Source organism: Mesoplodon bidens (assembly GCF_964165515.1).
Source record: "Mesoplodon bidens genome assembly, chromosome: 2".
Lineage (NCBI taxonomy): Eukaryota > Metazoa > Chordata > Mammalia > Artiodactyla > Ziphiidae > Mesoplodon > Mesoplodon bidens.
In genome coordinates, this window is record NC_138177.1 from 159,569,863 (window position 1) to 159,597,147 (window position 27,285).

The following is a 27,285-nucleotide window of genomic DNA, read 5'->3' on the forward strand; positions in this document are numbered from 1 at the left end:
AAAGCTGAGGGCTAGCAAGATGGATTGACTTCGTTTCAGGAGAGGTCAGAAGATCTGAGATTGGTTGTGAATACTGATAGATTGGAGCGGAAGATGTGCCGAGTTAGTCCCAGTGTGGGTCAGGGAAACCCATGCATGTCCTATGGGTCAGAGGCTGGGGAGCCCAGGATATGTCGTAATACCCAAGACCCTTTCTCCTGTCTTGGCCCCTGCACAGCCCACCCCTTCCTCCAACAGTTTAGGCCACAGTTGTAATTAAACCGTTCCCAATCATGATAGCAGATTTTGCCAGGGGCAGCCTAGGAGATGGCATCAGCAGCTGGTTTGCCCCTGGGCTGCCAACCTAGGCACATGGTCAATGGTTAGTGCATGGCAAATTTAATAGTCATTCTCTGCCAGGGGCCATTTTCTCTCCCACTCCTTCCCCATGCTAATGTGTATCCACAATGCTGACTCAGGCTTTTTGGAGAAAGATGGCTCCAGAAAGACTCATACCTGTTTGAGATACTTCACAAATTATAACACCAATCGGGAAGTTCTGCAGCCACAGCTATCATGTGTGGTACCCCCTATGTGTCCAGGGGTAACTCACTGGATGAGCACTGACGCAAGAGCACCTAGCTGCAAATCTCACTCACAAGCAAGTTGCTTTATTTCTCCGTGACTTAGTTTTTTTCACTGGCAAAATAGGATAAAACTCGTATTATTTCATACAGTTGTTGTGAAGATTAGATGAATTAATCTAAGAGCGCTTAAAACAATGCCTGGCACACACTGAGTGCTCAATAAATATTAGCGAATATCACTACTAACAATGATCTACTGAACAGCAGACATCGTCCTTCACATGTGTTATCTTATTTAATTCTCACACAGTGCTCAGAGGCAGGTATTATCATCCCCCTTTGCAGATAAAATAACTGAGTCAAAGAGAACCAAAGTAACCTGCCCACGGTCTGATGTCTAGAAAGTGGTAGGGTGAAACGTGAACCCAGGGAGCTGGGTTCAGAGCCCCCCCCCTTTTTTTTTTTTTATTTTGCGGTATGTGGTCCTCTCACTGTTGTGGCCTCTCCCATTGCGGAGCACAGGCTCTGGACACGCAGGCTCAACTGCCATGGCTCACGGGCCCAGCCGCACCGTGGTTTGTGGGATCTTCCCAGACCTGGGCACGAACCCGTGTCCCCTGCATCGGCAGGCGGACTCTCAACCACTGCGCCACCAGGGAAGCCCCAGAGCCCATTTTTTACTCTAAACCCTGTACTCCACTGCCCAGCAATGCAGCCTCTTCGAATGGGTTTTTAGAAGCAACATTGCACACCAGGTTTCTTTGGAGACAGACAGAGCTCCACTTCAGGTATGCTCAGGACCATTCTTTGTGGCACAGAAGGTTACTTTCCTGAGGTCGCTGTAAGGTCAGTCCTTGGTATCGGTGAGCTGGCTCCAGCGAGCGCAGGGAAATCAGGACAGGAATCAGTGCTCATAAGAGCTAATAACACTTACCCAGCACTGTGTCAAACCCTTCTTCCTCATTTAAGTGTCAAATGGCCCTACTAATTAGGTACTATTTTACCCCATTTTATAGATGATAAAGGTGAGGCATAGCCAAGTCAAGTAACTCGCCCAAGATCACACAGCTAGGAAGAGACAGAACCAGGACTGAACCCCAGAAAGTCTGGTTCCAGAGGCTATACCTTAAACACCACCCTAAACTGTGTCTGAAGTTGGCAGCCCAGAGTACATCCACAGAGGGCAAAGGATGGACCCCCAGGGCCTTCTTCACTTCCACAAAGCAAGAATGTGCCCAGACCCTGGGAGACCCAGGAAAATTCGGCAGTCCATCAGGAGCATATACTTGGAACCAGTCAGGAGGTGCAAGACTCTGGTCACCCCTATGTGTTGCAGGAAGGAGGCTGAAGAGCACAGAAGGAGGAGCATGGCTCTGGGGGCCAGGGGAACTGGGCTCTGGTTCCAGATGTGTGAGCCACAGAGCATCATTTCCTCTCTGGAGATATCAGTTTTCTTGTCCATAAATTAAGGTGATCGGTTGAAATGAGCTCTAAAGCTCTCTTTCGTGCTGACACTTTTTGTTGTATTAGGAGAATTATGGTCCATCTGGGGATGGCAACTTGTCATGGATTGTCATCTGAGGCTGACATCTCCCAGAGGGTGGAGACTACCCCTCTAATTATCTTTGGATGGGCCTCGCCGGGTACAGCAAACATCATTAACATTGACAAAGGCTGAGAAGGTGATGGCTGCACCTCTGATGTGATGGTCCTTCAAAGGGCCCAAGAGGTGGAATGAATCCTGGGCAGCCTCCCAGGCCTAAGTATGAGTTGAGAGGAAATGTCAGAGAAGGACAGAACCCAGCTCTGTGCAGGAAAAGCAGTAGGATGAGTTATCTTAGGAAGGAAGGGACTCCCCATAGCTGAAAGTGTCTCTGAAGAGATGAATGTTCATCTACAGGGGCTTGGAGAGGAATTTCCTTCCTTCCCCAATGGATTCAAGGTGTACCACATCTTAGTCCATTCATTCATTGACCATTTGTTCACCCAATGAGCACCTGCTATGTGTCAGACACTGGACTAGGAAAAATTGATGCAAAGGTGAACAAGACACAGCCCTTCCTTTGACAACAAAGGTATATTGTGGTATCAGGGGTATTCAGAGGACTCTCATTCACTGAGTTGTAACTTTTTAGTGAGTCAAAGAAAGCTTTGGACATGCACACCTACACAATATTTTATATCCAAAATTGAAGTCCACAGGAGAATGAGAGATGGCCTCCTAGAGTCTGTGCTTCCAACCTCTTAGCTCCCAAGCTCACACAGCTGAGCAGGGGCTGGCTGGCTGCTGGCCATGCTGGGAAGATGGCAGACACATCCGCAGACAAGGATACAGAGCTAGCAAGGATGCAGAGCAAGTGCAGACTGAACTAGTGTCCAGGGAAGCCAGCCATGGTGACAGAATCCAAACTCTAAGAGGGCATCAGCAGACCTGCTCCAGCAGATCAAGATCCAAGAGGAATGAATGTTTCTGGCAGGACGAGCAGGCAAAGATGTTTCTGAAGTGCAGTGTAGGGACTAGGGGAGAGGGAGACTCAGAGCCAGGGCTTTCCTGGAGTTCCAGGAGTAAAACCAAACTAGGCTCATTCTGGCAGAGGGGAAAGGTGAAGACCCAGGCAGAAAACAGAGCACCCTCAGTCCTCTACCAGTGCTTTGAAGGATTAGATGAAGGGAAGAGAAAAATCCAAGAGATACTGTCAAAGAAGAGCCAGGCAGTGACACCGGTCTCCCACAGGGATTTCTGGTTTTGCTCTGCAAAGAGCAGTCAAGACTATTTCTAACTCACTGTTGTTTCCAGGAAAAAACCTCTTGCTGTTGGGCTCTATGGGAGGTCAGCGCTGGCCACAGCTCCAGAGGGGGGGAACTAGAATGGGTGAATGCTGCCCAGAGCCCTCAGAAACGCCACCAGGATCCAAGCCCCAGGATCAGTCCAGGTCATATGGGGAAAAGAGGGCTGGGGCCACTCTCAGGGTCAGTCCTGGAGAACAAAGGGGCTGGGACCTCCCCTGGAGAGGCCTTGGAGGAAGCAGAAAACCAGATGAGAAGCTGAGATTAGAGGGCCTGCCTCTGAGATGAAGCTGGCCATCGATTCATCTCCCATCAAGAAGGGGTTCAAAGAGCATCTCCCTGGGTGACCTTTTTCCGACACCAGTCTTTCATCATGAAAGTCTGGGGTGGCTGTTCTCATTGGCAGAAAGGTCCATAGGATGGAGACAACTTGTCTCCATCCACCCCTCTATCAACTTCAAAAAGACAGAGCCCACAATCTCCCTCCTGCTCAGTGCCAGATGCTTCTGGCCACTTTGCACATGCCTCTCCCATAATCCTCGACAACCATCATTGTCTTTGCAAGCGAAGTGAAGGGTCACTGGCCAAGATCACAAGTTAGTCATGGTAGAGCTGGGATTCAGACCCGGTCAGTCTGGGAGCTGTAGCACTGGGCAACCCTGCCCCCCTGTTACTTGTTCTGGCCTGGCTCCTCCAGTGATGCCCCCGGGTCATCTTTTTGCATGGCCTTTCATACTTTGGCATTTCAATAGCCACAACAACCACACTCCTACTTGGTGAGGATCTGGACTCTGCTTCTGGATGGTCAGGTCTCTGGCTTTCTTCCTCAGGGGGCAGCAGTAGCTCCAGGTGCCTGGCACCCCCGCATTTCCACCCTCACTCTGGCTTCCGCCACCTGGCAACTGGCACCTCCATGCTACTGACCCTTAATGTCAATGTTCCTCCTTTAGTAATGTTTTTTCCAAACTTCACAACGGCACTATTGCTCTGCCTAATCCTCACTTGAGTATCAACCCACCCACAGTCCTGCCAGCTGAGACACGAGGGGCAGGCCAGCTGGACCTGATCCCATTCGCTTTGTGTCCCCCTCAACGTGATCCCTCCCGAAATATCTTCTGATGATGTCAGAGGCTTTAAGCCTGAGCCTCACCCACATTTAGTCCAGTTTTCCCCAGCCAGAGAAAAGCATCTTTCTCCAAAACTCGTTCTGCCAGCTGAGATTATCTATCCTCAAATGGTCTAGGCCAGGATGTCCAAAAAAATCTGTCTCTGAGTTAACTGAGGTCTTCTCTGTTGCATCTCAGCCCAGGATAGATCTGGACATTCAGTGGATTGGCCACAGTGATCAACAGGAGAGGCTGGACCAGCTGCTCCATCTGGTACATCTTTGAACAAGCCTGAGCATTCGGCCCTTAAACTAATGCCATCATGAGTCATGACTTCACTGCTTATCTTCCCTTCCCGAATAGATTGTAGTGTCTTAACATTAGTCTCAGACCATGTGCTCAAAATAACGAATTGAATCAATGATTGGAGGAGGAGGAGAGGGAAACTCTCATTTACTGGACACCTACTTTGAGAAAATCACTAAGGGACTGCCACGGACTCAGTAGTGTCCCCTCCCAAATTCATATGTTGAAGTCCTAAACTCCAATGTGATAGTATTTGGAGATGGGACCTTGGAGAAGTAACTAGGGTTAGGTGAGGTCATGAGGGAGGGGCTCTCATGATGGCATTAGTGCCCTTATATGAAGAAACATCAGAGTGTGCTCTCTCTTTCTGTCTCTCCACATACACACAACAAGAGAGATCATGTGAACACACAACAAGATGGTAGCTGCCTACCACTCAAGAGAAGAAACCTACCTTGCTGGCACTTTGATCTTGGACTTCCCAGCCTCCAGAACCATGAGAAATAAATGTCTCTTTTTTTAGCCACCCAGTCTATGGTATTTTGTTACGGCAGCCTGAGCAGACTAGGACAGGGGCATTCTGCCTTTTAACTCTGTAACAACCCTATGAGGTAGAGCCAAGCCATTCCCCCTTCTTCCTTAGTTTATAGAGCCCTAATTTGGCCTCTGTATTCAGCAAGTCTAACATGTTCAGGAAGGTAGGTCCCTTCTCCAGTTTCAGCATCTCAGATTTCACCAGTCAGAGTGGAAGGTTGAACAAATGGACATGACCTTCATTCAACTCCAGTTACAGAGCCTGAGCTCTATAGACAAACTCCCTGGGTTCAAATGTAACCTCTGACAATTATCTGCTGAATAGCTTTGGGCAAATTTTTTAAACCTCTCTGAACGTTAGAAATAGCACCTAGTTCTTGGGATTGTTTTCTTAAGTAAGTTAACCCATGTAAGTATTTAGAAGGTGCCTGTCATGTCCTAAGTGCTCCATAAATGTTACGATTGTTGTGGTGGTTATTATTATTGTTGTTGCTGCCATGAGCTACAACATGCAAGTCCCCTGGGAGTTTCTATGCAAGACTATGCTCCTTGATGAAAAGGGAGGTGACAAGGAAGGCAGCCCCCTTTTTCCTGTTTTGAAGTTGATTGTGATAAGATTTGATACCTGGAACTGTCATGTTGGGATTTTGAAACAGTAACCTAAGGATGAAAAAGCAAACATGCTGGTGTGGCGAGATAGAAACGTAGAAAGCCTAGTTTCAAACTTCTCTTTCTGTGAGATGACGATTAACCTTTCTATGTTATTATTAACCCATTGTGCCAGTGAGGAAACTGAGGCTGGGGGAAGGGTGGAGATTGGTTAAGTCATTTGCTCAGGATCACACACCTAGAGGTCAGATCTAGGATTCAAACCCAAAGCCCAGGCTCTTCCCTGGGAACCTACAGGCCTGGAGGCTTGGAGAGAAGAGTACGTGCCTTGGAGAGGAGGTAAGGGAGGGTGTGCCTTGCCTGACTCCTCGCATCCTCTGGAAGAGGTGTATCAGAGCAGGTGCCTGCCTGCCTCCAGTGCCTTGCCTGTCAATAAAACCCCAAGCCTGGCTGTGGCAAGCTGCAGATTCATGCAAATTCAGGGCCTATATTTAGCAGTAATTTAGCTGTCATCAGTCAGAGGGAGAAGAAAAAGCCCTCCCCGATGTAATGGTTATTCATATCGACTACCTACTCCTCCGGTGCCTTATAAATCCAAAGGAATCTGACTCAGAGAAGTGGTGGCACAGAGGCGGCTGGCTGGCTTGGATTCTTCGACCCCCTACTCCCAGCCCTGGGCAGAGATGATGGGGCAGTAGCCTGAGCACAAAGGGAAGGAAGGTTCATTTTTCATGGAAGGTGATGATAAGGGAGAGATATGGAGAAAGATGAGTCAGTTGGAGAAATCTAATAAAAAACCCGAAACGAGAAGGATGCCGGTGAGTCAGAGGATGTCGGAGCTGGGACGGCCCTGGGAAATCAAGCAGTCCAACCCTGAGGAAAGTGAGGCCAGGGAGGAGAGTAATCATATTAACAGATCTCATAATTACCGTGAATTGAAGGCTCGCTCTCTGTGCCAGTCACTGTTGTCAGCACTCCACGGTGTGTAGTCATTTGTTCCTCCCAATAACCCACATGATCAGAGTTATTGGCCCCACCATACAGACCAGGGACCAGAGATAAGGAGAGATTCAGTCACTCGCCCCAGGTCCCAAAACGGCAGAGCCAGAATTTGAACCCAGGTCTGTCTAATGCCATAGTCATTGCTTGTAACCACTAACAACACTGCCTGATTTGTCATCAGTTTCATGGTTGATAAATGTCAGAGCTGGACCAGACCTTGGCCTGAACAGCTATCCATTTTTTTTTTCCTCCTGTATCTTCCAAGTAGAAAAGAGCAATGACAAAAGGATGGAAGAATGAAAAAAGGAACATGAGAGATAAAAGGCAGAGTGGGTTTGCGCTTGAGGTGGTTGGAATTTGGGAAGAAAATGAATTACTGTTTTCTCCCTCTAGTGATACACCTCTTGGATTTATTTGAGGGTGTTATGAGGTGCCTGGGAGATGGGAAGGAGAGGCTGCTTTGGGAAGGGGTGCAGGAGGCATGGCTGGGGAGGCATGATGATAGGGGCTTGGGGCATCCTGAGGGCACCCAGAGGATGGAGAGATGGGACACGGAAAGAGAAGGCAAAGAGGTAAACTCTGCCTGCTCGCACCAAAGATCTGCTCTCTTGCCTAAGCCACACCAGGCACCACTTTGTGCAAGGAAACTTCACGAAAAGAAACAACTCTGGAAAGGAGTGAGATTCGGGTTACGCACTTGATTTCATAAGGGTTGGGCCAGAAAGGAGCCAGGTCCCTGCTCTCAGTCCACAGAACCTGACCACAGACTTCAAATGGATTCACAATGTACATCTCTACCTGACGATGGAATCCCTCATATGTAGCCCCTCCAGGACAAAGAACATGGACTCTGGGACCAAGTTCGTATTAGCTGTGTGACCTTGAGCAAGTCAGTTAACCTCCTTGTGCTTCAATTTCCTCATCTATACAACAGGAATCATAATAGTCCCTACCTCCTAGGGTTGATGTGAGGATGAAATGAGTTAATATATAGAAGGTGTGCAGCATAGAGCCTGGCAGAGAGGCAGTACTGGGTAAGTGTTAGCTTTTACTATTGCTTTTGTTATTGTTCATTCTGAGATGCTTTTGTCTGCCAAAGTAGAAAGTCTGTAGGACTGAACATTTTCCCTCTATAAACTCAGGATGATTAAATTATCCCTTAGCCATGCCACAGAATGTAAACACCAGTCACTCAGATGATATGCAAAGATATTATATCTCAACCCTATCCTTTCTCCACTATTTCCCCCCATTCTCCCCCCCATCCCACACCCCAACATGCATGCAAACCACCTCCTCATAACTACCTTTATCTGGATAATAATAGAGAAATAAATCCTGCTTTGTCCTCAAATCGCCCAGGTATCTTAAGGCCAGCTCATTTGGGAATATTTTGACCCAGAGTGACTCTGGCCAGGCTCCTCTTCTGCCTGAGCATCCCCTCCCCCACCCCCAGGAAGCAGGGGCTGCTACTACATCATGTCCCCCCACCTCTGCCTCATGCCATTCTCGTCCCCTGGGTCAGAGACCATCCTATCCCCCCTTTCCATCCTGGAAGCTTCAAACAGCAAGTGTGACTTCACAGTCAGTATTTTATATCCTGAGCAGCCAGGAAGAGGAATTGCCACAAATAACCGTGCTAATGGAGGTAATGGAAGTGGGGAGATTGATGTCTCTGGTTCACAGGAGGGCTGGTGGCACGGGCTTGCTGAGCACTTCAGCCAGCTGCTAGCTCCTCAAAGAAAAAAGCGGTGAGCCAGGCTGCCTGTCGTGACAGCATCTCAGGAAAGAGTCCCACAGTCCTCGGGTCTGGGAAGGGTGCAGAGAGGACATTCTGTCCATTTTTCCGGCCTGCAAAAGGCCTGTCCCATTTTCCCCTTTCAAAGCCCTTCACAGGAGGGAAATGCACAGAAAGCAAATGGTAGCATCCATCAATGCCTGTCAGTGAGCGGACCCTGGACCAGTGGCATCAGCATCACCTGGGAACTTGTTAGACATCAAATTCCCAGGCTCTACCCCACATCTACGAAAACACTGAATCAGAAATTCTGAAGGTGGGTCCCTGCAATCTAGGTTTTAATAAGCCCTCTAGGGAATTCTGCAGCATGTGCAAGTTTGAGAACCACTGGTCCAGTCAACAGTTCTCAAACTTTGTTGAATATTAGAATCACCTGGGGAATTTTAAAATCCCAATGACCTGGCCACACTCCAGCCCTATTAAACCAGAATGCCTCAGGGTGGGACCCAGACATCAGTGTTTTTAATGGTGATTCTATCAGGTGATTCTGATATAGATGTTGAAAGCTGTGAACCACTGACCTAAACATTTAATAGCCAAATCCACAAACATCCTCTTTCCAATACGAATGTGCTTAGCAAAAGTGGTAAAGATATTTTGTCTGTGCAAGAGAAGGGAGATCAAGTTCACTGCACCTATTAGATGCCTAGATATTACTGTGTCTGTTTTACCAAGGAATAAATGAAGGCACATATTTGTTAAGTAGCTTGTCCAAAGTCAGAAGCAAATCCACCCACCATGAGGCAGATTCTACACAAATCATAACCTGGGGGTTCAGGCTAGACCCTGTGTCTGGGGCTAGACCTTGACACCACATGCCATATAAAATGTGCACACCACTCTTGTTTCCACAAAGAAGTTCTTTAAACTCAGGTCTTGTGAATGACATCACCAGGTGGCAGACCTCAAGTACATTCAATCAATAAGAATTCAGCAAGACCAAGATCACCCACCACTCAGATACACAGAGTAGTTTGTATATATTAGCATCATGAGATGGAAATTAAACTATAGTTGTAGAGAGTGTGGCATACTATACAAAACATAAAAAATTCATTAACACTCTCTAGTACCTAAGAATATAAATTAGAAATTTTTAACCCCCACAAGTGGAAGATATTATGCTAAGAGTAAAAAATTGTAAATCAGATTATTGTAAATCAGGTTAGCAATGAAACCAAAGCAGTGATTTAGTTCTCACTGATTTCACATACCTTCTGGCATTGGTTCCCCATTTGGTAAGTTTCAGAGCCAGAATTTGAATCCTTCTCTGCCTGATCCCAAAGCTTAGGCATTTAATACTACTTTGGATGATTAATTCTTAGGTAACTATTCAGTAGAAGCAAAGAACTTCTGCATAAGGCTATTCATCAAAGCACTACCTATCATTGCCAAAAAAAAGTTGAAAAACACAATAACAATAATAATAATAACATTAATGATAGTGTCTACCCTTTAATGAGTGCTCCCTATGTTCCTGGGACACGGTGCTAAGAACCTCACATGTATGGTTCCATTTTAATTATATGTTGTGGAAATAAGCATAATAACATAGAATTCCACAGTCATGTGTTGTGGAAATTATCAAATGCTTCTAGTTCTCCCTGTCTAACAAGGTAAGATTATACTTCTGGTCCCCTTCATTGGTGGGTGGTGCCATATAATTCTGTCAAGAGAGTTGTAAACAGGTGACACATGGTTTCTTTGTCGTTCTGAGTCCCTAAATAACTGCAATGAGCAGAACCACACCATCAAAAACCCCTCCCACCACCAAATAACCCATGATATGCATGTAACAGGAAGAAGAAAGAAACCTTTGTGTTTTAAACCACTGAGACTTGGGGTTGTTGGTTATGCAACATACAACCTACCTACACTGACTGATACATACATATTATCTCATTTTAACCCTGATAATGTCCCTCAGTATTAGTGTTGACTCCACTTTATAGATGTAGAAACTGAGGCTCAGGGAACTTAAATTGCTAACTTTCCCAAGGTCACAGAGCAAGGTTTTGAATGAGGCAGGCTAACGCAAAGACCATTAATCATTACAGTAAGGAAATGTTATATCCACTCCAAAGGACTATTCTGAAATCAAGATCAATAATTTCAAAGATAATGTGGAAACAGAGGGAGAATATATATGATGAAATAATAAATGAAAGAAGCAGATTACCAAATGGTGGGAACATTGTGTTTGCAATTTTACCTATATGCATCTGAGATGAACCAAACCAGGAAGGAAATATGCAAAAGCAGAAACGTTGGTTGTATTAGAACAGTAGGATTGTGTGTGACTTGTCAAAACTTTCTCCAGTGTTAGTTCATCACATTTTCATTAATAAAACAAATTGATCTTCCTTCTCAAATGCCTACATCTGCACGATGTCGAACACGTGGGTGGAAGGTAAAAAAGTGCCATCTGTCAGCAGCACACATCTCTTGCCCAACATCAGACATCTGGAAATTCTGAATGAGCCAAATGACTGAATTTTTCATGCCTCACTGAAGACTTTGAGGAATGGGGAGGACAGATCTCTCTGAATAGCTTGGGAGCTTCATGGAGAAGCTGACTTATGTAGAAATTCTGTGGAAGGCAATGTCCTTATTGAGGAAAAGTATGAGAGGGATGGATACAGGCTCCCAAGAAAATTGGATGAAAGATATTGCTCTGGTCAGTCCCCTCTACCTCAGGTCCTGGTGAGAAACATGGTTCTTGGGGAGCGAACCATTTAGCTGGTGACAGATATTGAGTTTATAGGGCAGGAATTCTGTCTTGCCAGGTCCTGTGGACCCCCACCTCTGAATATGAGAAGCTCTGAGGATTGTTCCAACCCACCTGAAGGAAACAATGCCCAGGTCGGTATTCGTCAAAATACAGAGTAGATGGAGTCTCCAAACAGGCATGCCCATTAGCCCATCACTCTGGAGTCCTTCTACAAAAATTGCCATGCTGATTGACCCAACCACTCTCACCCAGACCCCACAGATACCACACAGGAGAGCACTAGGCCAAGGGGTGGATGAGCTACAGGCTTGTGAGTAACCTCTGACTCAGTCTAGCCAGAAAGCTCTCCTCAAAGGAAAACTTCATCTTAAAAGTCGAATCCAACTCTCCATAGTGGGGGTAAGTGGGTAGCAAGGAGGTAACTCTCCTTAGTGGGGGTAATCTCTGCCTTCACACAAGGCAGAGATTAGACAGTGGGTAGCAAGAATGGAAGCAGGAGGACACACGGGGAGAGCTGAGATGAGAGCGTATCTCAGTCATGGTCATGGTAGAGCACTGGACACACTCTTGCTTCTGAGGGTGGATGGGTGGGACTAAAATGACTGATGGTTAAGTGGTTTGGGATCCTAGAGGATCTTCCAAGTTATCGTCCAGTCTCGAGATCGTGAGGCTGTGTGGCTGGTCCTAGGGTACCTTGTCCGGAGGTGTCTCTTAGGGTCATTCCTACAACCTGGCGTCTGCTGGAAGGACAAGCAGCTTTGCCGAGGGAGCTGCTCTGGGACAGGGATGCCAAAGCAACAATGGAGGGAAATGACCACCAAGTTCTACAAATATACTTTCCAGTCTAATTGGTTGGGCCAGGAGTCAGCGGATTTCCTCTGTGAAGGGCCATATAATAAATATTTGCAGCTTTGAGGGCCAAATAGTCTGTCACAATGATTCAGCTCTGCTGTTGTGGCTTGAATCAGCCATAGACAATGTGTGAATGAATGGATATGGCTGTGAGCAAATAAAACTTCACTTACAGAAACAGGTGCAGGCTGGATTGAGCTTATGGGCTATAGGTTGCCGACCCCTGGGTTGGGCTATCAGTTTTCTCAACCTGATGGTGACATGTCCAGAGGCATCTCAAGGACAGTGTGCTTGCAGCTCACTGAATGCGATTCCTACACACAAGTAGCTGGTGATGGCAGTGGAGGAGTTAGCTGGCGAGAACAAGGGCCTTAGTCTCCAGCTAATGTCACTTTCTTCTGCTTCGTGGCCTCTAAGTCTTTTGCAGCTCCTGGATCCCAGAGACAGCCTGATAATGAGGAGATATAGGGATGACAGAGGGCCTGGCTCCAAAGCCTTGTCTTTCTTAACAACTCCTCTGCCTTTTGGGGAAAAACAGCTTCCTAAGGTGAGGGGAGATGGTGACTGTTCAAGAAAAGAAAACATCATCTGTGAAAATAATAAACCTACTTCTGACTCCACCCATCCTGAAATAAATTATCTTGCTCACGGAAAAGTAGATTTCTAACAATACCCAACCACTTCTATACTGATCGTCTCTCCCAGACATTCCACACGGTCTGGTTAAAGCCACTGGCCTCAGCTCCAGGTACACATAGACGATTGTCTCCAGGTGGGTGTTCAATCAACATCTCTTGATTTCCACTCGCCATGGGTCCAAGATCTGTTCTTCCCCCAGTTTTCCACAGCATTAAAATGTCACCTTCAATTACTCCATGGCTCGGACTTAAATCTGAGGAGTCCTTGTTCTCCCTTACCTTGTACATCCAACCCACTGGCATGTCTGAATCGGTTCCACCTCCAAAATTTATCTCAGGTCTTTTCTCCTGCCTTCTTCCCCAATTCCACTTCCACATCAAGCCTGATCATCCTCCCTTTCAATAGCTTCCAAAGTACTCTTTTTACTTCTCTTCCTACCCCTCATAGCTCACTCTCCATTCATCAGCTGGAGTGATTTTTTTTTAAAGAGAAAGATGGGGCTCATGTTTTATCCTGAAATTCCCTGCTCAAAATCCTCCCTTAGCTTTCTATGGCTCCTAGAATAAAGCTCAGAGTGCTGATGTAGCATACAGGCCTGGAATAACCTGACTGCTGCCCACTTCTCCAGCCCCATCCTGCAACACTCTCGTTGTTCACTATGCTCCTTCCACACTGGGGTCCTTTCTATTCTTTGAATACAATGGGCCTCGCCAACCTCCAGACTCCACATTTGCTGTTCCCTCTGCCTGGAATGCCTTGGTCCCGGTTCTTTGCACCATTGACTTATTCTCACCCCTCAGGTCTCAGTTCAAATGCATCTGCTCACAGAGGCCACCATATCTACAAGCCAGCCCCCAGTTACAGCCCTACCACACCATCTGTTTCCTTCCGCGCCCTTCTCTTAGTCCCAAACCATCTTTTTGGATGTTTGTTTACTTGTTAGTTGTTGCCTCTCTCACTAGAATCTAATCTCCAGGAAACCAGGAATCTTGTCTCTTTGCTCTGCTGTTGCCTCTGTGAGAACCTGGCACAGAGTCTGTGTTCAATAAATACTTGTAGACTGATTGAATAAGTAACCTCACCCCACAACATATGGGGGGAAAAACCAGTGGTCTTCCTCTCCTTCGCCTTCTCCCCACTCATCAGGACTCTGGGTCTTAATTACCTGGCCCACATTTCCAGCTCCTGAGAGAATAGAAGGTACTCTTCTGTGTGTGTGTGTGTGTGTGTGTGTTAAGAACAGATAACAGGAGATCTACCTTCTTAACAAATCTTAAGTGCACAGTACAGTACCGTTAACTATAAGTTAACAATGTTGTACAACAGCTCTCTAGAATTTATTCATCCTGCATGACCAAGACTTTATACCCTCTGAACAGCAATTCCCCATCTCCCCTCCCCTTAGCCCTTGGCAACCACCATTCCACTTTCTTCATCCTGAGTTTGACTACTATAGATACCTCATATAAGTGGAATCATGCAGTATTTGTCATTCTGTGACTGGTTTATTTCACTTAGCATAATGTTCTCAGGGTTCATCCATATCGTCACATATGGCAGGATTTAAGAAGGGACCTTTTGAAGTGTGCAGGGGTGCCCACACAGACTTTATTTCACAGCCAAGAGCAGCAAGAATTAGAAAAGTAACGATTCTAGCAATCCCACTACTGGGCATATATGTAGAGAAAATTCTAATTTGAAAAGATACATGCACCCTAATGTTTAGAAAGGCACTATTTACAATAGCCAAGACATGGAAGCAACCTAAGTGTCAATCAACAGATGAATGGATAAAGAAGATGTGGTACATATATACAATGGAATATTACTCAGCCATAAAAAAGAATGAAATGATGTTTGCAGCAACATGGATGGACCTAGAGATTATCATACTATGTGAAGTAAGTCAGTCAGAGAAAGAAATATCATATGATATCACCTACATGTTGGAATCTAAAATGTGACACAAATGAACCTATTTACAAAACAGAAACAGACTCACAGACAAAGAAAACAAACTTATGCTTACCAAAGGGGAAAGGGAGGAGGGAAAAATTAGGAGTTTGAGATTAGCTGAGACACATTATTATATATAAAATAGATAAACAACAAGGTCCTACTATATAACATAGAGAACTATATTCAATATCTTGTAATAAACTATAATGGAAAAGAAAAAAACAGAACAGTAAGGATGTGTGAGGCCCAAGAGCTCAGAGCAGCAGGGGTCCCCATCAGGCTTTTATATCCTTTACTCCAAGGAAATCCCTTGACCGTGAGTTTTGGTGTCCTTGCTCTGAGATGGGATCAGTAACAGCTACCTCAAAGGGGTAGCTATTTATCTCAGGATAAAATGAGAGAACATTCTTGAAGCTAACTTTGTACTGAGATCCTTTAGAATCTTGGAGCAGGGACAGAGTTTTCAGGTGCTGCCTTGTTGGGCGTGTTTATCAGCGTCACTTGAAAGGAGAACATTCAGGGGCTTCCCTGGTGGTGCAGTGGTTGGGAGTCCGCCTGCCGGTGCAGGGGACACGGGTTCGTGCCCTGGTCCGGGAAGATCCCACATGCCGCGGAGCGGCTGGGCCCGTGAGCCATGGCCGCTGAGCCTGCGCGTCCGGAGCCTGTGCTCCGCAGTGGAAGAGGCCACAACAGTGAGAGGCCTGCGTACCGCAAAAAAAAAAAAAAAAAAAAGGGAGAACATTCAAAGGCTTTCTAGAAGAATGCAAGCTCCATGGAGCAGAAACTTTGTTTTATCCTTGCTGTGTGTCCACTGCCTAGAACAGTGACTGGTAAAGAGCAGGCACTCTAGACCCAAGGGAAGTAGTCAGTGAAAGCCAAATGTTGTTACTTGTTATTAGTTAAGAATGAGAGAGACAGAAATCAAATGAGTCTGTGTTAATACTGCTGAAATCCTTTGCTCTCAGTTATAACAAAAGGAAAAAAAGGAAAGAAAAAGAAAAAAAGTGTTACTGAGTACAGTCAGGACTGTAATGAAATAGTTTGAACTTGTTTGGAGCTAATATAGGTTTCAGCACTTAGGAACCTTGTTCTTCTGAACTGTTATTTTGCCCCTTTCTCACCTCTCTGCCACTTGGACTCAATATATTTCCCAGCAGCAAGCCTTCCATATTACTTTTCTACCATGCTTCACTTCCCTCAGACAGACTCTGGGATTAACTTGGGCAATCTATTCTGTTCAGATGAGGGAACTCTCCATTTGGGCTGATGAATGTGGAAACGCAGGTAAATTATTCACTCAGAATCAGTCACTCTTTGTGACCGTGGTGAGAATGCAGCAGCCCAGGCTCCAGCCTCTCCCCCTCCTGCCCTGGCTCCTGGTGCCTGGTCGTGGGGCTTCTCCAAAACTGTTCGGTCCTGAGAGCTACCACTTTCCTCCTCTGTCAGTTCCCGAAGTGAAGCAATTCATGATTCATGGTAGTCATTGGGGTGTCTGGACGTAACCCCAGACACAAACCAGGAACGACTACTGACTTGGGATGTGAGTCTGAGCTTCCTCAACGAGGTGCAGGGATGGATGAAATTGAGGAGGGAGGGAGCAGGGTCTCAGAGGCCATCTGGGTGCAGGCCCATCCTAAGCAGCCCTCAGTGTGAAAATGTCATGAGCCTCTGCCGCGATGTTTCTTTGCAAAAAAAACTTCCCCCACCCTCACTCCTTTTTCGAGGCTTATTTCTTTCTCAAGATTTAGCATGAGTACTTCCAGGAAGTCTTCCATGATCTCACTGAGTCAGAGGTCCTCCTGACTCATGTGCTGGCCCCTCACACAGCCCTTAGCTCACTATCTCCCCCTCTACACTGAGAGCTCCCCCATGGTGGGGACTTGTCTTATTCCTCTTTGATCTCTTGTGTCAAAAATAGGGCCTATGGGCTTCCCTGGTGGCGCAGTGCTTGAGAGTCCGCCTGCCGATGCAGGGGACATGGGTTCGTGCCCTGGTCCGGGAGGATCCAACATGCCGCGGAGTGGCTGGGCCCGTGAGCCATGGTGGCTGAGCCTGCGCGTCCAGAGCCTGTGCTCCGCAACGGGAGAAGCCACAGCAGTGAGAGGCCTGCGTACCGCACACACACACACACACACACACACACACAAAATAGGGCCTATCACATAAGCATCAGTGAATTTTGGGGTTGAATAAAGGAAGCAACTTTCTGATAATCACACACCTGAGAAGTGGCAAAGCCAGGTATATGAGTTAACTTGGAATTATAACAAACAATTCCCGATCTCAAGGCTAAAACAACATACATTTACTTTACACTCACATTGCATGTCATTAGCTGCAGGACAGCTGTGTAGCTGCTCTACGTATCTTCTCATTCTGGGACCCAGGTGAAAGAAGCATCCCCTGTGTGGGATACACCCATTCTCAGGGCAGAGGGGAAGAGCAAGAAGCTGACACAAAGCACACACTTAGAGCTTTTGCTCAGACATATTGTATGTCAAGTTTGCTTACATTACATTGGCCAAAGCCGTGGCAAAGCCCAAAGTAGGTGGGCAGAGGAGACAAACAGCCGTCCTTCAGGGAACAGTTAAGTAGAATGAAACAGTCTACCACACCAGGACTATGCGACTCCAAATTGGCCTGTCTTTGCTTTGCACCTGCCTTCTAGCTTAGAAGCCCCTTCCAAGGCTTGACCCTTAGGAAATAAGGAAAAGGGAGGGATCCAGATGTAGAGGGGCAGGCTGGTCGTAAAGAATCATCATGACACCTTTCTGAAAAAGCTGTGTTTGTCTTCCATCTTTTTTTTTTTTTTTTTTTTTGCGGTATGTGGGCCTCTCACTGCTGTGGCCTCTCCCGTTGTGGAGCACAGGCTCCGGACGCACAGGCCCAGCGGCCATGGCTCACGGGCCCAGCCGCTCCGTGGCATGTGGGATCTTCCCAGACTGGGGCACGAACCCGTTTCCCCTGCATCGGCAGGCGGACTCTCAACCACTGCGCCACCAGGGAAGCCCTGTCTTCCATCTTGATGAAAAATTGGCAACATTTACACCATCGTAGCACAAGTAGAACCAAGACTTAAGTGTGACAACTTCCATAACTGATTTCATGCATTTTTGGCAATCCTAGCACGTTTCATGAAATCATACATTTTCTTTCCCCTCTGGGAACCATGTCCTTAAAACACAATGCTTATAGAAATAATAGGAAACACACACAACATAAGCTCAATTCTCTTCCCAAGTCTACATTTATGAGCAACAAAATATAAAGTGATATAAAGAGCTGTACAGAGTTGATGCCTACAACTCAAGCCAAGATTATGACAATAACACCCAACTGAGAGGTGACCTGTCTCCTCAGGGATATAGCCCTCACTTTCCTTCTTCCCTCAATGGTCTGCCTTTTTGAGGTCCATGTGGTATCTGGGAGCCATTTTGACTCCCTAAGGAGCTGGGAAAAAGAAGAAAGTCAGAGAGGGACTAATGTCTGCAAACTAGACTCTGACTAGTGAAAGGCAACATGAAAAATATCTGGAGATATCACTCAAAAAATCCATAATTCTGGACCCTAGAAAAACTGGAAGGTGAAGCAAGGTTAGCCTGCCTTCCCACACGGCAATGGTTGGCTAATGCTGAGCAATGGTGCAGCTGAGCAATGGCTGCCCCTGTTAACTGGGTCATAAGCTCTGGTCTCCAGATGGACAGAACCACACCCCAGTGTCTGAATGTGTAGTTACCTACACATTCTAGCTTGCTTCACTCATTTACAGTACTCGTGTGACCCTGTGGGTACCTGTCATTTTCAACTCCTTATTTATTAAGTGCCTACTGTGAATGAAGGACTGTTCTAAATGCTATTTATTCTCCTTGTTCATTGACCTTCTCCACAAACAATGCAAAAGACTGACCCTTCTTTCCAAACTTCCCACTCAATTCAGTGCTGAGAGGGTCACATAATGACTTTGGGGCCAGGGTGACTGGTATCCCAAAGGTCCAGTGAATGGTCTTGTTTAGGCCGTTGATATTATTTACCTTTGGAGCATTCCTTATTAACTCATCCATGTTAACCCTCATTGTTCACATTTAGGATGATGTTAAACTTGCAAGAATATGGATTTTGAGTCAAATTAACCTGGACTCAAATTCTAGCTCCAAGTCATAAAATTCTCTGAGCCTGTTTCCTCATTTGTAAAATGGGCATATTAATTTGATCCTGATGGGTTGCTATGAGGATGGAATAAGTGAGATCATGTATGTAAAAAGCGGACCACGCATTATAAAATATTCAATAAGTTTTAGCTCCCTTTCAAAGTCCCATCCACTTTAAAGCCTCACAAAATATGAATACCAGGTACATGCAATAATTATACAGGGAGAACCTTAGCTAACATATATGAGTGGCAGTAGTCTCTCAAAGAGATAATGGAAAACTGGGTAGGTCCCTCCCTTTTAGGCAAGGAACATGCTGTTGCCCATGGATACCATGCCCTATGACATGGCTTCCTGTGGACAGGCCAGTTCTGTTTGCACGGTGAAGGTGTTTTCTCATTTATTGTTTGTGTTTTTATTTCTTACCATTGCACTTTGTTTTATGAAGTTGATTGGGCAGATGTTGTCCCATCTTACAGATACAGAAAGGTAAGTCTCAGGTGTTCTGGTTCTAGGTGTTATAGTTCTAGTTCTAGGATTCTTGGTTGCAGAAGCCAAAAACCACTCAAGCTAGCTCTGGTTGAACAATCTAATGAACATGAGAGGCCTGGGTCTAGAGTACAGCTGAGTCTTGCAGGGACAGAAACTGGCCAATCAAGGACCCAGGCTGTTCTTTCTCTCAGCAGCCTCACAGTCCCTCTCATCTCTTTTTCTCTCTGAGTACTCAGCTTGCAGTCGGCCCAATATGACCATCAGCCTGACTCTACCCCTTATCCTCTGAACTTATCAGCTTCCCACAGGCCAAAGTTGAGCTTCTCTCCTGGAGTCTGAGGTTCTTTCCCTTCTCTGGGAATAGGATGCCAGATAAAAGACCCTACAACGTATATGACACCTGTTTTATGGGTTTTTCTGCCCTCTGGCCATTTTTCATAGTAGAATGGAGGAGTGGAAATACTCAAAGTAATAGTAACTTGGGATTTTCCAGAATTGATAAAGGAACATATTAACATGTGGATAAACCCAAATAAATATTGACTCTACAAATAATTATAATAATGTCTAATTTGGGATGTTAAAAAATACTGAACAACAGTAGCCTTTAGTCAGGAGGAGAATAATTGTAGTAAAGTGAAATGTAGTTAAAATTCTTTGAATTATTTTGGTGGAAAGCATATATTTAACTTATTTGGTTAAATATGCATAATATAATTTCTAACATAACACTACAAGAACAAAAATAAAATGTGTAACTTCTATACTATTTGAGGAATGATGAGTAAGTTTAGGGAGAATCAATCTAAAAAAAGGCAAAAAAGTAGAACAAAGTGGGAGAAGATAAAAGGACAAGACCAATGGAAAGCATAAAATAAAATGGAAAAATAAACTCCAACTCTACTGGTGATCCCAATAAATATAAAATGACTAAATTTTCCAGTTAAAATTAAAAGGTTACCAGAATTTTTAAAGTGTTACCAGAATAATAAAAGGTTATCAGAGAAAATAATGTCTTATATACTATAATTAAGACAGAAAGTACACAGAAAGATTAAAGCATAAAAATGAGGAAAGATACATCATTTAAATACTAAACAAAAGAAAGCTCGTGGCTCTATTAGTATTATCTAATTTAAAAGACTTTAAAGTAAAAAGCTTTACTAGAGAGAGTTCCCTGGCAGTCCAGTGGTTAGGACTCTGCGCTCTCACTGCTGAGAGCCCAGGTTCAATCCCTGGTCAGGAACTAAGATCCCATAAGCTGTGTGGCACAGCCAAAAAAGCCCCCAAAAAACCAAAAAACAAACAAACAAACAAACAAAAAGCATTGGTAGAAATAATAGGAGTCACTACATATTGATAAAAATTCAATTCACTAGGAAGACTTAAAAATTCCAAACTTGCATGTAATGTAGTGATATTACTTTGAAATAAATGAAACAAGAACTGATAGAACCACAAGGAGAGCTGATAAATCTGCCTCCGTAATGGGAGAGTTTAAAATATTCTCATAGTACAATGGGAGACATTAAAATATTCTCATAGCACAGTAACAAATAGACAAAGAAAGCAAAAATCAGTAGAGATATAGAAGATGTAAATGCAAAATTTAAAAGTTAGATCTAATCGAAATCTATAGCAACTGTTGGAGAATAATAATCTTCCCTCATAAATAAGGAACATTAAACAAAATCTGAATGAATTTCAAACAATTTGTATTGCATAGACTGTGTTTAATGACCATAATGCAATTAAGTTTGATAACAATAACAAATGAATAACTAGGAAAATCCATTTGAATATCAAAAATCACATGTCTAAATAACTCATATGTCAAAAAGTAGAACACAATGGTAATTAGAAAGTACTTAGAACTAAATAATATTGAAAACACAAAATATAAAAACTTGTGGGATGCAGCTAAAACAGTACTTATAGGAAAATCTGTGTAGCAAAATACTTATATTCATAAAGATTGAAAATTATTGAACTAAGCTTTTTCCAACTTAGTTACTTAGAAACAGAAAACAGTAGAATAAACACAAAGACAGTGAAAGGGAGGAAATAATGAGAAAAGCAATGTTACTAAAATTAGAAATATATGCAATAGTGATAATCAGCAAAGTCAAAAGTAAATGCTTCAAAAAGACTAAAATGATTATCAGATACCTGCCAGGGTTCTTAGAGGGATTAAAATTATGAGGTATAAAAGATGGCACACAATGCAGATATAACAGAGAATAAAAAGGTAATAAGAAATTATTATGAACAACTTTATTGTAAACTAGAAAACATAGATAAAATAAGTACCTGGGAAAAATGCCTAAAGTTATTAAAAACAAAGAGATAATATGAAGAGTTCTATAACAATTGAAGAAACGATCACTAGTTTAAAATTGTTCTATTGCTATATAGAAATACAGGGCCCAGAAAGTTGCACCCATGAGTTCTACCAAACATTAAAAAAGAGGTGATTCCAATATCACAGAAATTCTTTCAGAGACTATGAAAAGAGGGAACACTTCCCAACTCATTTTATAAGACTGGTATACTTTGATACCTAAATCTAAAATCTCAGGAGATGAAGAAAAGCATACAGTAAAATTTAACATCCATTGAGTTTTTAAAAAAATACACTATTGCAAGCTACAAATAGAATGAAACTTCCTTAAGCTGACATAAAGTATTTACAACAACATTACAGCAAAGAGTATACTGAACAGTTTAAATTTTTAAAAATTCTCTTCAAAATTAAGAACAAGCAGGGTGCTTGCTGTCACTACTTGAATTCTATATTCTAGTTCTAAACAGTTCGGAATACAAGAAAAAAATGGAAGTCATAAAGATTGGAAAGGAGTAAAGAAAGCTATCATTATTCATAAGTGTTATGATTATTGATGACAAATACACAAAAGAATATGCACATTACTCAAATTAAGATAATTTAATAAGGTTGGTGGGTAGAAAATCAATAAATATGGATGTTGAAATTTTTGTTTCTATACACAAGATTAAATTGCAAAAAAAAGTAAAATAAATCTAAAAAAGCATACAAGACATGAGAGAAAAGTATACAATGTTATTAAAATATATTAAAGATATCTAAATTAATGGATATAAATAATATCTAATAAATGGAGAAATATATCTTATTCATGAATAGAAGGAATCAAAATTATAAGAAGATCAATGCAGTACTATTCCTATTGGAATTCCAATAGGGTTACTTTTTTTTAACATCTTTATTGGAGTATAATTGCTTTACAATGTTGTGTTAGTTGCTGCTGTATAACAAAGTGGATCAGTTATACATATACATATATCCCCATATATCTTCCCTCTTGCATCACCCTCCCTCCCACCCTCCCTATCCCATCCCTCTAGGCAGTCAAAAGCACCGAGCTGATCTCCCTGTGCTATGTGGCTGCTTCCCACTAGCTATCTATTTTACATTTGGTAGTGTATGGATGTCCATGCCACTCTCTCACTTTGTCCCAGCTTACCCTTCCCCCTCCCCGTATCCTCAAGTCCATTCTCTAATAGGTCTGCATCTTTATTCCCCTCTTGCCCCTAAGTTCTTCATGACCTTTTTTTTTTTTTAGATTCCATATATATGTGTTAGCGTACGGTATTTGTTTTTCTCTTTCTGACTTACTTCACTTTGTATGACACACTCAAGGTCCATCCACCTCACTACAAATAACTCAATTTCGTTTCTTTTTACGGCTGAGTAATATTCTATTGTATATATGTGCTACATCTTCTTTATCCATTCATCTGTTGATGGACACTTGAGTTGCTTCCATGTCCTGGCTATCGTAAATAGAGCTGCAATGAACATTGTGGTACATGACTCTTTCTGAATTATGGTTTTCTCAGGGTATACGCCCAGTAGTGGGATTGCTGGGTCATATGGTAGTTCTATTTTTAGTTTTTTAAGCAACCTCCATACTGCTCTCCATAGTGTCTGTATCAATTTACATTCCCACCAACAGTACAAGAGGGTTCCCTTTTCTCCACACTCTCTCCAGCATGTATTGTTTGTAGATTTTTTTGATGATGGCCATTCTGACCCGTGTGAGGTGATACCTCATTGTAGTTTTGCTTTGCATTTCTCTAATGATTACTGATGTTAAACATCCTTTCATGTGTTTGTTGGAAATCTGTATATCTCCTTTGGAGAAATGTCTGTTTAGGTCTTCTGCCCATTTTTGGATTGGATTTTTTGTTTTTTTGATATTGAGCTACATGAGCTGCTTGTATAGTTTGGAGATTAATCCTTTGTCAGTTGCTTCATTTGCAAATATTTTCTCCCATTCTGTGGGTTGTCTTTTGGTCTTGTTAATGGTTTTCTTTGCTGTGCAAAAGCTTTTAAGTTTCATTAGGTCCCATTTGTTTATTTTTATTTCCATTTCTCTAGGAGGTGGGTCAGAAGAAATCTTGCTGTGATTTATGTCATAGAGCATTCTGCCTATGTTTTCCTCTAAGAGTTTGATAGTGTCTGGCGTTACATTTAGGTCTCTAATCCATTTTGAGTTTATTTTGTGTATGGTGCTAGTGAGTTTTACATGTAGCTGTCCAGTTTTCCCAGCACCACTTATTGAAGAAGCTGTCTTTTCTCCATTGTATATTCTTGTCTCCTTTGTCAAATATAAGGTGACCATATGTACGTGGGGGTATCTCTGGGCTTTTTATCCTGTTCCACTGATCTATATTTCTGTTTTTGTGCCAGTACCATACTGTCTTGACTACTGTAGCTTTGTAGTATAGTCTGAAGTCTGGGAGCCTGATTCCTCCAGCTCTGTTTTTCTTTCTCAGAATTGCTTTGGCTATTTGGGGTCTTTTGTGTTTCTATACAAATTGTGAAATTTTTTGTTCTAGTTCTGTGAAAAATGCCATTGGTAGTTTGATTGGGATTGCATTGAATCTGTAGATTGCTTTCGGTAGTATACTCATTTTCACAATATTGATTCCTCAAATCCAAGAACATGGTATATCTCTCCATCTGTTTGTATCATCTTTAATTTATTTCATCAGTGTCTTATAGTTTTCTGCATACAGGTCTTTTGTCTCCTTGGGTAGGTTTATTCCTAGGTATTTTCTTCTTTTTGTTGCAATGGCAAATGGGAGTGTTTCTTTAATTTCTCTTTCAGAATTTTCATCTTTAGTATATAAGAATGCAAGAGATTTCTGTGCATTAATTTTGTATCCTGCTACTTTACCAAATTCATTGATTAGCTCTAATAGTTTTCTGGTAGCAACTTTAGGATTCTCTATGTGTAGTATCACGTCATCTGCAAACAGTGATAGTTTTACATCTTCTTTTCAGATTTGGATTCCTTTCATTTCTTTTTCTTCTCTGACTGTTTTCACTAAAACTTCCAAGACTGTGTTGAATAATAGGGGTGAGATTGGGCAACCTTGTCTTGTTACTGATATTAGTTGAAATGGTCTCAGTTTTTCACCATTGAGGACGATGTTGGCTGTGGGTTTGTCATATATGGCCTTTATTATGTTGTTCCCTCTATGCATAATTTCAGGAGGGTTTTTATCGTAAATGGGTGTTGAATTTTGTCAAAAGCTTTTTCTGCATCTATTGAGATGGTCATATGGTTTTTCTCCTTCAACTTGTTAGTATGGTTTATCACATTGATTGATTTGCATATACTGAAGAATCCTTGCATTCCTGGGATAAATCCCACTTGATCATGCTGTATGATCCTTTTAATGTGCTGTTGGTTTCTGTTTGCTAGTATTTTGTTGAGGATCTCTGCATCTATGTTCATCAGTGATATTGGCCTGTACTTTTTTTGTGACATCTTTTTCTGGTTTTGGTATAGGGTGATGGTGGCCTCATAGAATGAGTTTGGGAGTGTTCCTCTGTCTGCTACATTTTGGAAGGGTTTGCGAAGGATAGGGTTTACCTCTTCTCTAAATGTTTGATAGAATTCACCTGTGAAGCCATCTGGTGCTGGACTCTTGTTTGTTGGAAGATTTTTAATCACAGTTTCAATTTCAGTGCTTGTGATTGTTCTGTTTATATTTTCTATTTCTTCCCGGTTCAGTGTCAGAAGGTTATGCTCTTCTAAGAATTTGACCATTTCTTCCAGGTTGTCCATTTTATTGGCGTAGAGTTGCTTACACTAGTCTCTTAGGATCCTTTGTATTTCTGCGGTGTCTGTTGTAACTTCTCCTTTTTCATTTCTAATTTTAATGATTTGAGCCCTCTCCCTCTTTTTCTTGATGAGTCTGGCTAATGGTTTATCAATTTTGTTTATCTTATGAAAGAACCAGTGTCTAGTTTTATTGATCTTTGCTATTGTTTCCTTCATTTATTTTTCATTTATTTCTGATTTGATCTTTATGAGTTTTTTCCTTCTGCTAACTTTCGAGCTTTTTTGTTCTTCTTTCTCTAATTTCTTTACATAAGGTTAAGTTGGTTATTTGAGATTTTTCTTATTTCTTGAGGTAGGATTGTATTGCTATAAACTTCCCTCTTAGAACTGCTTTTACTGCATCCCATAGTTTTTGGGTTGTTGTGTTTTCATTGTCATTTGTTTCTAGGTAATTTTTGATTTCCTCTTTGATTTCTTCAGTGATCTCTTGGTTATTTAGTAGCGTATTGTTTAGCCTCCATGTGTTTGTATTTTTTACCAAATTTTTTCCTGTAAATGATATCTAGTCTCATAGCATTGTGATCAGAAAAGATACTTGATACAATTTCAATTTTCTTAAATTTACCAAAGCTTGATTTGTGACCCAAGATATGGTCTATCCTGGAGAATATTCCATGAGCACTTGAGAAGAAAGTGTATTCTGTTGTTTTTGGATGGAATGTCCTATAAATATCAATTAAGTCCATCTTGTTTAATGTATCATTTAAAGCTTGTGTTACCTTATTTATTTTCATTTTGGATGATCTGTCCATTAGTGAAAGTGGGCTGTTAAAGTCCCCTGCTATGATTGTGTTACTGTTGATTTCCCCTTTATGGCTTTTAGCATTTGCCTTATGTATTGAGCTGCTCCTATGTTGGGTGCATAAATATTTACCATTGTTATATTTTCTTCTTGGATTGATCCCTTGATCATTATGTAGTGTCCTTCTTTGTCTCTTGTAATAGTCTTTGTTTTAAAATCTATTTTTTCTTATATGAGAATTGCTACTCCAGCTTTCTTTTGGTTTCTATTTGCATGGAATATCTTTTTCCATTCCCTCACTTTCAGTCTGTAAGTGTCCCTAGGTCTGAAATGGGTCTGTTGTAGACAGCATATATACAGGTCTTGTTTTTGTATCCATTCAGCCAATTTATGTCTTTTGGTTGGAGCATTTAATCCATTTACATTTAAGGTAGTTATCGATATGTATATTCCTATTACCATTTTTTCATTGTTTTGGGTTTGTTATTGTAGGTCTTTTCCTTCTCTTGTGTGTCCTGCTTAGACAAGTTCCTTTAGTATTTCTTGTAAAGGTAGTTTGATGGTGTTGATTTCTCTTAGCTTTTGCTTGTCTGTAAAGGTTTTAATTTCTCCGTTGAATCTGAATGAGATCCTTGCTGGGTAAAGTAATCTTCATTGTAGGTTTTTCCCTTTGATCACTTTAAATATGTCCTGCCACTTACTTCTGGCTTGCAGAGTTTCTGCTGAAAGATCAGCTGTTAACTTTATGGGGATTCCCTTGTATGTTATTTGTTGCTTTTCCCTTACTGCTTTCAGTATTTTTTCTTTATATTTAATCTTTGATAGTTTGATTAATATG